This window comes from Cyanistes caeruleus, chromosome Z, assembly GCF_971803275.1.
Source record: "Cyanistes caeruleus chromosome Z, bCyaCae1.hap1.1, whole genome shotgun sequence".
Taxonomy (NCBI): domain Eukaryota; kingdom Metazoa; phylum Chordata; class Aves; order Passeriformes; family Paridae; genus Cyanistes; species Cyanistes caeruleus.
The window spans coordinates 40,753,944-40,770,049 of NC_141732.1; positions in this window are offsets into that span (position 1 = coordinate 40,753,944).

The following is a 16,106-nucleotide window of genomic DNA, read 5'->3' on the forward strand; positions in this document are numbered from 1 at the left end:
GATTTTAAAAACAACTTTCACTTATCCTGTGTCCATGTATACACATTGAAATAGAAATCCCAATTTAATTAAAATGGTTCAGGAAGATCAGGGCTCTAGGCTTTTTCAATTTTTGTTGTAGTTTGGGAGTGGCACTCCCTCTCTCCTTGTCCCGCCCACACTGGAGAGAGGAACAAAATGAGAGAGATAATGGGATGAGGTAGGAACAGTGTTCTGAAAAAAGAAATGAGGTAAGAAAACAAATACTATTGGCAACAACACTGCTAACAACAGTGTAGAATAAGAAGGTGTTTTACATGAAAAATATTCACTGACCTAACCTGAAACAGAACAATCCTGAGAAAATGAACAAAACAGGCAGAGCTACTTTACCAAGGCTTTCTTCCCACCCAAAGCCAGGTCCCTTCTCCTCCGAAGTGAGGGTCCCATACTTCCACCCCCCAGCAATGATGTGAGGTGGTATCGAGTACCAAACCAGACACAGCCACACAGCTCCAGGTTCCAAACCTGCTACTTTGAAAAATTAACCCTGTCCCTGGCTGAAGCCAGGACACCATAGAAATGAGCAATACCAGTGCCTGAAACCCATTGTATCAATTCTGATTGAATTCTGTAGATCAACTTTGCTATCCAGCCATCAAGCTTGGAGCTGCAACTTACGAGCATCCTGTAATTCAACATTTTTTGGTTTTTTAGTGATAATCTTCTTAATAAAAAGACTAGCTAGTCTACTAACATTTTGAACTAAGTAGTAATAAAATCCTTTTATAATTCAGGAAGTGTGTTGTGAAGACACAGTAGTATAGAAAAAGGATATTTGAGTGGGTTTGTATTTTGTATTGTTTGGTTGGCTGATGTTTTTTTTTGTGTGGGAGATTTTGATTGATTGATTGTTTGTAATTTATTCCCCTCTCTCCTGACCCATTCTACTTGATTCTACTTTTATCTTCTGCATAACTCTATGTGAATGTACTATGCAGTCCAGTCATTACTTATAATTCTCAACAATTACTGTAATTCAGTTATTAGCAATAACTAAAGTAACTTTAAAACTGTGCATGACATAAATAATGGCATTTGATCCAGCATGTTGCTGTTTGTGTTGTTGTATACAAAATCAAAATTATTTAAAATATCCATCTTTAAACAGAGATTTTGGTCACATTATTCCCATTCACTTTTAGCAGTATGAGTTGAAAAGTGGATTGAGCACTTCACTGGTAGATTGCAACTTGCTGAATATTTGTGTTCATACTAGTATGTCTGTTAAAGTCTGACTTTCCAAGATTCTAGACCTTTTTTCATGCAGTATATTTTAGACCCAAAATTATGGATTATGCCTCAGATATTGTAGCATATGTCTGTGGAACTGCTATTTTTTTGACACATTTTTGGAAGATAGGGTGAAAGGGTTGCAAACCATAATTCAGAAAAACTAGTTATAAAGACTCAGAAAGTGTTCTGAGTAGGAAATCGTGCTTTCTTTATGTTTTTACTCCTATCAGTTTTGGCAGTGCATAGAAAAATAAAAGAAAATTACTTCCTTTTTTTTGCTGACTCAGCATGCTCTCAGGAATGCTGATGCAGCTCCAGAATGAGCTCCTAAATGTACAATAACTTCCACTTTTAATAAAGAGAATTTCAAGTAAAAAGGAAGGTTTTCCCATAATCCTTTGTTCAAAGAGTAACTCGTGGAATAAGTTCACATGCAACGCTGTCTGGCAAGATTCTCCTTGTAGATCCTTCATAGAAGATACAGTGCGTAATACATCAATAATTTGTTCTTTAAGCATAGGCCATCACCTAAGATAAAAGTCTTGGCATTTGGGAAAGATATATAAGTGGACCAAGATCCTCAGCTGGATCACCAGTCACAGGAATGTCAATTTGACAGTTATTCATGTATGGGTTACAGTCACTTTCTGAATAAAAGGGCCTTTTATACTTGACCTGCATGTATCTTTCCCCTTAAAAATACAAAGACACAATTTCTTTTACACTGCAATTTCTAATTCCCTATTTGGAAACTTAGATTATATAGAAAAGACAGTCTATGATAAATTGTTCAATCCTGTGTTCTTCTCTCAGATGACCTTTGATCAGTTCATGGCTCTTTTTCTGTGAATTAGATTCCCCTTAGAAAGGGTGTTTATTTAAGTCTTTTTAGGGGGTGTCAGGGGCTGCACCATCACTTTTGATCCTATATACTTTTCTCTTCTTCAAAGGAAAAAGGTATTAAACCCCTTCAAATCTTTTTATAGCTTTAATATGTGTTAGAAGGGAGAGTATATAGAATAAAAAAATTACAATAAAAACTCAAATTAAATGCAGAGTCCAGTGCATGAAATAAAATTTGTCTGAGATAAAGGTATAAATATATATTTCTACTGCCACAAGCATAGAGTCCGGGTATGACTATTACCATTTCCATTAAACATTAGTTTACATAGACCTACTGAACAAAAAATCAGAAAATTTATATTATCCATGGATAAAATTCTCTGATTATGCTGCCAATGCTTGTGGAACCAAATAAAATCCTGTATCATATAATTTTATTAATTTTGCCTTTAAAATAGCGCCAAAAATGAATGAACTTAATTTTTGAATTATATATATTGATATATATATATATATTGATATATATATATATCTTTATATATATATATATATCTTTATATATTGACATTTTTCTCTGCTTACTATGCTTGTGGCAATATTTCTGGGTTTATTTTTGGTTTTGGCAAGATCACCAAACTTTTTCCCCTCACTACTTTCCCATCTCAGATTAAACAATTGATGGTGACCAATAAAGTTGCAGAATGTTCCTCAGAGCATGGTAATAAAACGACTCAGCACTTTCTCCCAAATTGCTTTAAAAACACTAAAGCTGGAATTTGTCTGTTGCTGAACACTCACATTTCATTGGCATGAAGGCTGAAAAGCTAGCTGATTCATCAGAACCTTATTTTTTTAATACCTGTGCAGTTTTTCTGGGCCAGAATAATTTTGACACTGAGACAAGATTAAGAAGAACCCAGATTTGTGAATACATTTGCCATCTAAAACATATCTGATTTGCATAATCTTCCTATCCAACTCTTTCTCAGCACTCCAGGTGGAGAGTTACTTTATGAAATTAGAATAATACAATCACAAAACAGTTTGGGCTGGTTGTATAGTCCAGCACTTCCTGGAAAAAGCAAGAACATCAAGTAGATCACGATTCTCAGAGCCCTGTCCAACCCCACCATGAAGTGGTCATCTACCACCATTGTAGGAATCTCATACAATCCTCCAAATCTCATCAGAGACACAGCAGTTGTGGAAAAGGGGTAGAAATAGAAATTACATTTGTCAATATTGGAAAATGAGCCTCTGTTACTATGTTATTCCATATTACAATGTAACATTTGCAAATGAGTGTCAGAACAGGGGAAATGGAGAAAGCAAATGGAAAACTTATATTTAATGAAATAACGCATATAAAATCAGACAATCACAGAACCCTAGAATCATGGATTATTTCAGTTTGGAAGGAACCATTACAGGTCATGTGGCAAGCAATGCAAGAAGCAGTAACATCTCAAACTACCTCAGGCAGCACAGAAACTTGACCAACTAGACCTTGATTGACTGTTGCTAGAGATGGGACATCTATCACTTCCCTGGGCAACCTGTTTTTGTGTTTCACCGCCATCATCAAAAAGCTTACTCTTTGTATCTAGTCTAAATCTGCCCTTTTTAAGTCTAAAACCATTATCTTTTGTGCTGTTGCAGCAGGCCATACTAAAAAGTCTGTTTCCATCTTACTTATACATCCTTTTGAAGTATTCAAAGGACAGAATAAGGTCTCACAGAACCTTTTCCAGGCAGAGCAACCCCAGCCCTCTCAGCCTCTCCTCACAAGAGAGTTGTTTCATTCTTCCAATCATTTTGCAGGTCCTCCTCTGGATGCATTCTAACAGGCCTATGTCTGTGCTGAAAGCTGTAGAGATAAGTACAATATTTCAGCTGGGAACACATAGGAGTACAGTAGAGGGGGAGAATCACCTCCCTTGGCCTGCAAGTCATGCTGGTTTTGATGCAGCCATGGATATGTTTGGTTTTCTGGGCTGTGAGTGCACCCATACAATTATGGACACACTGGGCTTCTGTCCAGCTTTTTATTCACCAGGACCCCCAAGTCCTTCTCCAGTCTTCCTCCAAAGGGCTTTCAATTCCTTCACCCCACAAACTGTATTGAAACCAGGATTGCTCCAGCCCAGGAAGAGGACCATTTCATAAGCTTGTCCAGATTCTTCTGAACAACATCACTGGGCTCAGAGGCCCCCTGAAGGACTTGAGTAACTGTTTTGCAAAGTGCAACACCAAAACTCTCCCCTGTGATTACTGTAATTAGAAATCTTGCAGCACATCTAAATGTAGGCAAACATCTACTAGAAGACAAGTGAGACAAAGAGAGGATCAGAAGTTAAATTTCTCATCAGAGCCCTTGCTTATCATCTCATCAGATTTAAATTAAATGAATTACTCGTACTACAGGTAAGGTATAATTTGGATTAGCAGTGTCTTAATCTTCTACAGTTGTCCTGAAATGGTGCTGAAATTGGTCAGATTGAACATTAGTTTATTCACTCTAATTGAATAATATGTAACAAGTGGAAAGTCAAAAGGAAACAGACTGTAAACTGAGATCACACTTTGCACAAATAGTCAGCATAATTTATTACAAAAAAAGGAAATGAGGGGATTAACTGTAGACAAAATACTGAATTTTTGAGAAATACAAATTTAATGCAGGAGGTATGGAAGAGATAAGTAATTTGCATGTAAAGAATGACAGATAACCTGATGAATATCACATGCAGAAACTGAAGATCAGTTTATTGTTAGGATTCTTTTCACTTTGAATTATCCTCTGATTCAGACATGAAGCCTCAGGAAGGAATCAAAACAATTCAAACAACAATAACTGTAAAGTTTGGGAATCTGGAGTAGAAGAGAAGACCTAGTAAGGTAGCAGCATTCTACAAGAAAAGATTCCAATCATGATAAATCACGAAGAAGATTCCTCTAAGTTAAATAATGACATTACTAGAGGAAGAAGAGTGATTTAATGGATAATTATAACATAATAATAATAATGGGATAATAAAAGCAAATAGTCGTATTCTAGACAAATGTTGTTGAACGTATGAATTTTGAAGCAGTTTGGAAGGAACCAGAATGAGTCAACTTTTGTTAATATTCCTACTGAACTGTGATATTTGAATCTCAATATTAGTAAAGTAGCTTTATTGATTGAACTTTGTTAAAAATATCTAAATGAATAATTTAGGCAAATCTGATTTTAAAAAAATCTATTCTAATGCAGGAATGATAATTGCAGCATATAGAATGCTGGTTTTGATTTTCAGAGCAATATGAAAACAGCCTAAATCCTAATCAAATAGTAAATTTTCCTTCATCATGTCGCAGTGTTTCCTTCCCCACTATTCTTTTTTTTCAGTCCATTTCAATCTTTCTGAGTCCAGCGGACTTTCAAAATGCTTCAGAAATTTCAGATTTCTCTCTGTGACTGTTCCAAGTGAAGAGAATGATACATACATTTTCTTATTTTTTCTTATTTTTCTTATTTTTGAATTGTGTACTGGTGAGAGTTGTTCAGCCTTTGGCAAATCACTAATCCTCTCTGACCGTCTATTTATCTACATGTAAAATAGGACTAATAAAAAGTCCACCAGTAGCAAACATGGAATTTAAGCTAGACAAATAGTTTGTAGCAGTAGAAGAGTGAAACTGGCATAATTAATTGAACTGCAGTGAAACTAATCCTACTGGCAGCAGTAAAATTATGCAGTCATGTAAGTTTTATTTTGTTGCAGTCACAAATATGCTCTAACTGAAATAAATACAATGTCCCTGTCTTTCTCTCCAGTGAAAGGCTGTAGCAGAGGCAGTAAGTATATTTTTCTTCATGTTGGTAGTTATATAGCACTTAAGAAAAGGGGACAGTAAAATATACAAATTCTGGGGAACCTGAAAAATGTTCTTTTAGGAGGCTACTGGGTTACCATTGAAACAGAAGTTGCAATCTTAATTTCAACCTAGTGAAAACATGCACATATGAATACATAAATTCTGGTTGTGTTTCTCTACTCCTGTAAACTCAGAGTTCCTAGGAATTTTAAGCTTCTTCCTGTGAAAGAGAAAAGAGGAAATCCATAATCATGAAGTTTATAAGCACTACTATACTTAGTACAGCTAATAACAAGGTGAGCAAGAAAACAACCTACAACCTTCTTATCAGTCTATTTAATACTGCTTACTTTTCATGAAGTAACAATTTAGTAGGAGTTTAGATTTGCTCATTGAGAGCCCTCTGAGAGCAACTGATTGAGAAAAATCTTGAAATATTTCTGGTAAGTTATAAAGCGTTTAAATATGTTAGTTAATAATACCTTAATTAGATAACTTATAGATGATAAAAAAGGGTACCAAAGAGAATTGACTAATGAAATTGCATCCATGAGAAAATAACTGAATCTAGCTTTTAGGTTTCTTGCATATTTTTGAATTATTAGTTTACATCCTGAAAATTCTAACCTGTTGTTATGGACTTCCATAGATGTATTCATCTTTTTGTCCTGCCATGACACAGGTATCAAGATATGATATAGATGTGCTATTGTTGATCTGTGCAGACAAACACAGCTCTTTTGTTAAGATTTTGCGATTGTCCCTCATTGCACTCATATAAAAATGAAAAGGATAAACACATAGAGAATTAATAATATAACTCTGAAGGCTTTGATATCAATACATTCATTCTTACAATTAGTGGGCCATACAACCACAGACATACATTTTTTTATCAAAAGAACCCTAGCTAAAGTCATATGCACAAAAGATAGGATTGCTAGGTGCAGCTCTGTACAAAGCATCAGACAGGATGATCAGGATCAGGAGAAAAAGTACAATATTGTCAAAGTTTTTCTGTCTATGTAGTACAACAAATAAGCTCCCTTTGAATGATATTATCATACCCAAAACTCATCCAGGCCATTTTAATTCTGGTACAAAAACAGAAGTTTCAAACATTTTAATTCTGATCTAGAATTTTCCACAAATGATATCTAGCTGTTGGCAACACTGGTCAGTATCACATCTGTGATAACATGCTTAACTTAATGTGCTTAACTAATGAGATTTAAATCATGCTAAAAAAGAATGCAATGTTTAAAAATAGAATCACAGAATCATGAAATAGTTTGGGTTGGAAGGAACCATCAAAAAACATCTAATACAGAGTTCCCCTTGCCATGGCAGGGACACCTTCTAATAGATCAGGTCAAAACTGGCTTTGAAAACATCCAACTCTTCTAAACACCTCATACTCTTCATTCCATTATAAATTTTCCATGGTAAACATATAACCCCAAAAATCTATCTATCTATCTAATGACATTAGGAAGGAAAGAATTCCTGCAGCAGAATGTATGATATTTATAGCATTGGAAGAAATCTCAGGCTAGAATGTGTAGGAAGGAAATTCCTAGAAATATAAATTATAAAGTGGTGGAAGTTTGGAAGATATTACATTCTTCAGGGCTTTTCTCATCATAATCAGTTATATTTAATTATGTACAATTAAGCTTAAAAAATGTATGATAATTGTTAGAGCTCATTCTATTCAATATATAATTTAATTCTCATAATTTAATTTTTGAAACTTTGTAAATTACTATGAAATCTATCTATATTATTAATTAATATAGTATATATTTATGATTTATTATAAATATTTATATTTCATTAATTTATAATGTATAGAAGTATATTTTATAATTTAATTTTTGTATTTTTTATTTTATAATTATAAAAGATGCTTTAAAAAACCCTCAATTTACTGGGGAAAATAACTGTATTTTACAGTGAAATATGTTGGAAAAGCAGGGAGGGGGATGTATCTTGGAATCTGTGTTTTAGTTTTCATCTTTATACAACTTTAATGTTCCTAGGTCTCTCTACTTTTAAGTCATTCTAAAAGATTCTACATAATCCCAAAAACTTAACTTTGGGGGTTTTTTAGCCCACTGCTCAAAGCAGTTACATTTGATATAGGAAATTCTCCATTCGTATCTCACCATAAATGAGCATGAACTTGGCCTTCTTCACCGTTTTCTGACCATATTTAATTACAGATTTTTGACTAGACCAAGCCTAATGTACTTAAGAAAATTACACCCTTTTGGTCTTATGCAAAAAGTCCTATAACCTTGGCCCTTTTAACAAGAACTGGACTTGAAAAAGGACATCACTATCGCTTGAAAGATTAGTAAAAGCTTTGCTGACACTACCCTTGAAAATCTCTTATATTAAGACAGATTATATTTTATACTTACTGTTGCTTCCTACTATGTCCACGCACCATGATAAATCTCTGAAGGCTGCAATATCCACTCCTTCCAAAATGGTCTTATATTGCATTTTAATGTTTTTTCTTTAAATTTGGTTGGATGGCATATATATTAGGTAACTTATACAGCTGAGGCCAGGAAGGGGAACTTTTTATCATTAAGGTCTTCAGTGGCCTCCTGTGTATACATGTAAAAGACAAGACTTTAGATCTGCTGGTCAAAGGAAGGACAATGCTCCTGAATTTTCCAAGGAGCTAGCAGATAGTCTTCCATCCAGGAACTTGTTTCGCTTTAATAAATCTGAGTAAAGTTGCTATGAAGTTGCTTTGTCCATTTTGGGGTCAAAAAAGTACCAGTAAAAGCTTCCTATATGGCAATGTTATGGATATTTGGCAGAATGTGATTAATTTATACATACTTGGTCTACTATTGTCAGAACATCAACTAAACGAATAAAGTTTCTCTGACTTCTTAGTTCTGACAATAAGCTGATGCAGGTCATGCAAATGTGAGAAGGAATTTGCATAAGCTTTATGATACTGTACATAGGAAATAGTTTTCTTTCTTTAGGTAAGGGAAAATAAATGCATAAAAATAGAATGGTACAGAGAGAAACACAGATTTAAAGGAGTAAAAAACCATAGTTATAAAAAATAATAAGATTTTGCTGCTGTGTTTTTAGAAGGGCTAAATTGGTGTAAATCCACTGTTATGAAGAAGGAAAAATGCAACATGCAAGTGACAGGGTGATTATGTTACACCATGAATCATCACAGAATTGCAAACAGAGCTGAAGCCCAGGTAGATAGTTAAATCAGCTTAGTACTTATTTTTACCTAATCCCTATAGAGTTGTTTGGATGACAGCAGTATGATCCCCTCTTGGATTTTCCAATAGATCATCAGAATATCTTGGCTTATGCTGACACATTCTTCCTTTATTCTGAATATTTAAGGGTTTTATTTGTAGTTCTACAGTAAGCATATTATATTGGCAAATTAGATATCTAAAGCTTATATTTTCATTATCATAACAATTGCCCTTGGTTTATTTTTTATCTGAGCGTTAACCAGATTTTATATTTTTATACTAGGCTCTGATTTTTATTGTCTTATAATTCCGTAGTACACCATTCTGGAGTAAATATGTAATTGATGAATTATTCCTTTGAAATTCTTCAGTAACCCAGAAGAAACTCTTGTGTAAAAATTTGCTAACTAACATTCAGGAAATAATTGCTGGTTTGTTTGTATCATATTACCTGGCTTGCATGAAATATACCTTTGAATTTGTTGAAAATGCATCCTCTGATCAACTTTTAAATTTCAATCAAGCATTGAGTAAGAGAGAAAGAGGTAATAGTTTTTCCGTCCTGACATGTTTTGGCTTCATTTTTCTTCATGAAAAGTTGTTCTCAGGCCATTCTAAAGAAATATAGTAATATCTGAAAATGAATGTTAAATGTAGTAAACAGTTTATGCACAGTTTTCAATTTACTTTTTTATTTAGGGATCAACTTTTTTTAGTATTTTGAGTCTGCTCTCATTTCCAATATGAGGAGGAGAGCAAATCTGTAGAATGATTAAGCATGATTTGCACATCTTTTTAGCAAATTAAAGTACATAGTGTAGACTACTGCACTACATCAACATGAATTATGTATTCTGGAGATATGTGTCTGACAAGCAGATATTATTTGTGTTTGGAGCATGTAGTTTGAATGCAAAATTAATCTCCCCATGCAAAAAAGCTCCACCTTTTCTAAAAGACACATTTAAGCTTCTTTTTTTTTTTTTTTTTTTCTGATGTATTTATTTGTAGGATACTCTATTCTGTCTTGTATCTAGTAATATATCCTTTCAGCAATTAGGCTTTCATTTGTACAGTTCTAATTTCCCTCATACCATCACCTGAATTCTGATTCCTGCAGACAGTGAACTTTTGCATGGATTTGTTTGTTGTATAATGCTGGGTGGAGAAAAAAATCCAAGCCTTAATGTAATTTTTTGGTGTTGTGGTGGTAGCTGAAGACTAGTACTTGGTCCTTTAACGTACCAAAAAGATGCTGACACAAGTACCTTCACATTTAATTTATAATAAGTGAACAGATGGATTTTTAGAGACCCAGATTTGAACACACATTCTCGATTTCAGATTATCTTGTAGAAGTCAGATTGTTAGCAATTAAGTGCTATTGACATGGCACAAGCAGTCATGAGAGAAAAAACTTTCTGCTAGATTGAAGATATTATGCAGATCCCTTGGGTATTTTAGCCTGACCCAGTGAGAGAGCCCTTTGGAGTGGGATTTGCTCTGTGATTTTCTTAGAGGGGATAGGGTTTTTTTTTTTTTAAACAGTGAAGACTAGAAGATAGGAGGCTGGTACGTTTTCCATGTGAGCCTAAATAGATCTGGCCGGTTCTAAGAATAGATAACAGAAGAAGTAAAGCAAAATGACAGTGAGAATATAAACCCCTTGATGTTGTCTGTGATTGAATACAAATTCATAATATTGAGATTGACATTTATATATTTAACCATGTGAACAAGAGAGGCACAAACTACATACTAGGGGTCTAAAAGGTTATTATTTCTTGGATATGTCCTTTCTAGAAAATTATGAAGTTATTTTAATACAACCAGTGAGTTGTATTAGCCAGTGAGCAGTTAAAAAAATACAGATGAATGTGTAGATTACACATACCAAAAAACTCTGTGGTGCAATCCACTAGCTATACTGAAGAGGTGATGCAATGAGCACTTCAATGAAAATATATCTTACAATCAACAGGTTTTCTTTTCAGTTAATTAAATTAATTGTATTGACAGCTTCTCTTCTTTTTCATGAAGATACTAGGACCAAAGTAATTTTATTAGGAACAAGTAACACAATAATCCTTCTAGAAAGGTTAATCTCATCGAATGGAGCACTGTTTAATATATCACAGTGTTTTAAATAAAAACATATAAAAAATTCAAATTTAAGACATTAGACCTTGTAGAGAAAAAGATGTTGGCATTTCTTGTCATGATCTAAATTGATATGTCTCTCTTGCAAAATACCCTTTTACTTAAAGGGAATAAATTGATTCAAAACTTCTGTGTTTTTACCATTTGAATATTTTAGTTACCTAAGACAGCTCCAAAAGAGTAGTAGCTTTTCCCCTCAGGGTAATTCTATTCATATCAGTGGGAACAAGTCATTAATATGCCCTTTTACGATCTTGACCAGGACTGGATATTTTAATTGTGTCAGTACCAAAGACTAAATATCTGTAACACTTTGTTTATAGCAATTTTGGCTTGACACAAGACTTAGGAAACAATCAGCATGAGAGAATAACTTCAAAACCTCAAAAGCAAATAATAACATAGTGTTAGTTTCATGTACTTCAAATAAAATAATAAAAGCAAGGAGAAAAGAAGATGGGATTTCTACAGCTGGCTGAATGCATGAATTTTGCTTGAAGCTCTGATATTTGTTTGAACTTGTTCCCCATAATGATGTGTTAATTGTAGGGGGAAGACTGCAACTGAAAAGGTTCTGGTTTGAGAAATTCTGTGCAGTACATCTTCTATAGCATTACTCTAAATATTATGTGTGTGTTCACACAATATGAGAGCAGAAGTGAAACTGTACAAAAAATTATTGACTGTAAAACAGCAGAATAGCATTTAATTGATGACCACCAGAGAATACCCATATTTTCATGGGCATCATTACATTAATAAAAATAGTCAGAATAATCCAGTTAGAAACAACCACCTTTTCTAACGGGAACTAATTAATTAATGGAAAAAAATTCCATTTAATTTTAATTGAATCTGTTGGGTCAGAGGAGCTCCTTGCAGTGATAGACTGTTTTCTCACAGTGATAGGCTGATGAATACTTGCTAGTTCCTTAAGCCTTTCTGGATACATTTACATAAATGTCAATAAAGTAGATCACATACTTGCATTATGCCTGTGATTGTTCTGATGTCCTTCCAGATGGATGGACTTCCAGTCTTCTGTCTGAGGAAGAAGCTACTTTTCCCTAATATAAAATGTATCTTGAAATGTGTTTCAAGAGCAAGCCTATAAAAAAAAACTTGACTTGTATGTAAATTAAACAAGCAAAACAACCCAAACCCAAACATTTAACCAAAACCACACATACGCACCCCAACCCCTGACCAACCAGCCAAAAAAACCAAAACCAAACAAAACCCCATAATCTTGAGAAAATAAGCACCTATGGTGAATTTCATAATACAATAAAATACTAGTAAGATATTTAGGCTTAAGAAAAACCTTTCTATGAAACATAATAAGCAAAAAAATCGTATATATGAAAGGTTTCCCAAAGAGTTTACTTAAAAACTTATTACATTCAGTATAATCACTACAGAATTCAATAAACCTTTTATCAGTCCCTAAATCATGAAAAAAAATGTGTTCTGGGATTCTATTATTTCTTGGAAAAAAATAACTTCATGAAATTTTGATTCTTCAAGAGCACTCTAGAGTACAAAGAATAAAACAAAGGTTTTGCTATGGAGAGATGAGAATATATTCTACCTTGGGCAGTTTCCTGAAGTGTTCACTTATTGTAAACATAAGCTAAGAACATTTACTTATACAATGTGTCTTTCAATGGTGGATCATGGAAACGTGAGAATTTACTGTTCAAATGTGAAGACTATAAGTTTTGTAATACTTAGTCACAAACAAACTTAATCCAAAGATTTGGTGCTGGTCTAAGAAAAAGAAAAATGACACAATTTCTAGGGTGATGTAGAAACAGAAATTAAGGAACAGAAATGAAGGACTTTTTTCTCTGGCCCTATCTTTTTACAAGGGTGAGTAGTAAAATACCCTGGTGGTGATTTATCAGCTTATGTTGCTCATAACATACTTTATGTAGCTGATCAGTCATGCAAATTGTTGTGAACATTGGAATTTTTACAGAGTTTAGTAACAAATAATGTTCACTTAAAAAGTGGTAATTTCAAATTTTATTTGTCACTGCTAGTACGGATTGTTTTTTAAAATTTTATTTTATTTGAAACTTATCAGTGATATTTAGAGGAAAATATAAGCAAAGAATTGAATATAATAATTCCTGCCTAATTATTCAACAGATATATGCTACATATATATATATGCAAAATATATAAATGGAAATAAAATTATGAATAATTTCCAAAGATCAAATAAGATTTAAATTGTCATAAATATAGCTAAAAGTAGAGAAGGGCAGAAATATGTGAGGTATAATATTGTTGGAAATGCCACACAGAAGTAAAGAACAAGTTAAAAACCCACTAAAAATATACTTTTGAAGCTCTTTTATCTAAAAATCAAAATCAAATGCTTTTGATAAGACTAAGACTTCCAGGAAGGCACAGAGACAGATTCCAATGAAATGCTAGTCCCAGCAGATTTTGAAGAAGAAGAACTGTATACCCAGGAGGACAAGGTAATAATGAAATGCTGTTTAATGGCATAAAATTTTATTCAGGTGCCTAACAGCATTATGCTGCATAGAGGATTTACCATAGTATCCTCACCCTTGTTGCCAAGATCATAGCAGCATCATTTTTTATATGCACACACAATGGATAATACAAGTATGCATAATAAAAAATTCACATTTTTGACTCTTAATACTGTCAAATAAAAAAATGCTGCATTTCAAAATCTACTTATGTTCATTAAAAAAAAAAAATCACTGCAATTCTGGAAGTTATTTTTCTATCAATGTAAAAAAATCAGGGAATAAAATATTTTACCAGGAAATTATATAAAGAAAGGGCTGATTTGAAATTCCCCTCAATTTTTGTGCAGATTCAAATAGATTATCTTATGTCTATGCGATTTTTGTAGGTTTATTTTAACAAAGGTAATTAAATGCTTAGTTCAAGGTTGAAAACTGACAATAGATGTTAAGGTAGTGAAAACACATTTGTGGTTTGCAGTCCTGAGGGATAAGGGTCAAGTAAGGAGTGAAGTTAGTTTAGTTTAGGAAAGCAAACTGCCAGCTCTACAAGGAGATAGGCAATAGGATCTTCTAGGACACTGCTCTCAGGGACAAGGAAGTGGAACAGAGCTGGCAGATGTTTAAGGATGTCTTCCATGGAGCACAAGAGCTACAAATCCCTTGGAGCAAGAAATCTGGCAGGAAAGGCAAGAGACCAGGATGACTGAGGAGAAACCTGCTGGTAAAATTGAATGTAAATAAACAAGTGAAGAGGTGGTAGAAACAAGGTCAGGTAAACAAGGTCAAAGAAGATTGGCACCCCTGGTCAACAATGTTGTAAAACTGATAACAAGGGATGAGGAGGAAGATGAGGTACTCAAGAACATTTTTGACTCAGTCAAAAACCTCTCCTCCCACACCTCTTGAGCAGATGGATAGCAGGATGAGGACAGGAGAAGCAAAGTACCTCCCATTTTAACTAAAGATCCAGTTCATGACCACCTGAGGAACCTGAATGTGCATCTATGGGTCCCCATGAAATGCATAACAGAGGCCTGAGGAAATTGTCTGATATAGTTGCCAGGACACTCTCCACGGTATTTGAAAAGTCTTGGCAGCCAGGTGAAGTCCCGGGTGATTGGATAAACAGGAAACATTGTTCCCATCTTTTAAAAGGCTAGAAAGAGGGACCCTGTGAACAACCAACCTGTGAGCCTCACCTCTGTGCCTGTGAACACCATAGTACAGATCCTCCCAGAAGCCATGCTAAGGCGTGTGGAGAACAGAGAGAGGACTCAGGACAGCCAGCACAGGTTCACTGAGGGCAAGTCCCACCTGACCACCATAGTGGCCTTCTTTGATGGAGTGACTCCATCAGCAGACAAGGGAAGGGACACAGGTGTCATTTATCTGGGCTTGTGGAAAGCCTCTGACATGGTCCCCTGTAACTTTCTTTTCTATAAATTGGAAAGAAATGGATTTGGTAGGTGGGCTGCTAGGTGGTTAAGGAATTGTTTGGATGGTGGCATCCAAAGGGTAGTGGTCAAGAGCTCAGAGTCCCAGTGGACATCAGTGACAAGTGGGGTTCCTCAGGTGTCTGTGTTATTTACACTGGGTTTCCCCACTGTTATTTAATGTCTTCATTAATCACATAGATAAAGGGATCAAGTGCATACTTAGCAAATTTGTAGGTGACACCAAGCTGAGTGGTGCATCTGAAGGACAGGATGCCTTCCCAGGGAACTTGGACAAGTTCAGGGAGTGAACCCACACAAATCCCATGACATTCAACAAGACCAAATGCAAAGTGCTTAGTTGCAAATCTGTGTTGGAGCAATCCCCAGTAGCAACATCTGTTTGGGGGATGGACAGATGGAGGGCAGCCCTGTCAGACAGGATTTGGGGGTGCCAAGAGACTGAACATGACCAGCAATGTGCAACAAAAATATCTGAGATAGGCACTAGGTTCTCAGTACCAACAATTTTGATCTGCCAATCTCTGTTTACTAGCTCTCACTAATTCTGATGTACACATAAATGAATAGCCATTTTATAGAATCTGAGGTCTTACCAGATGTTTCTACACAAGAAACAGTGGAGGAATATTATAATAAGAGTTAATCTGCATGAAGTTTAGAGGTGAAATTTACGTTTACAAAGTATTTCTACTATGTGTCCATGATAACTAAATTCATATTTCCTTATCTAGGATAGGAAATTG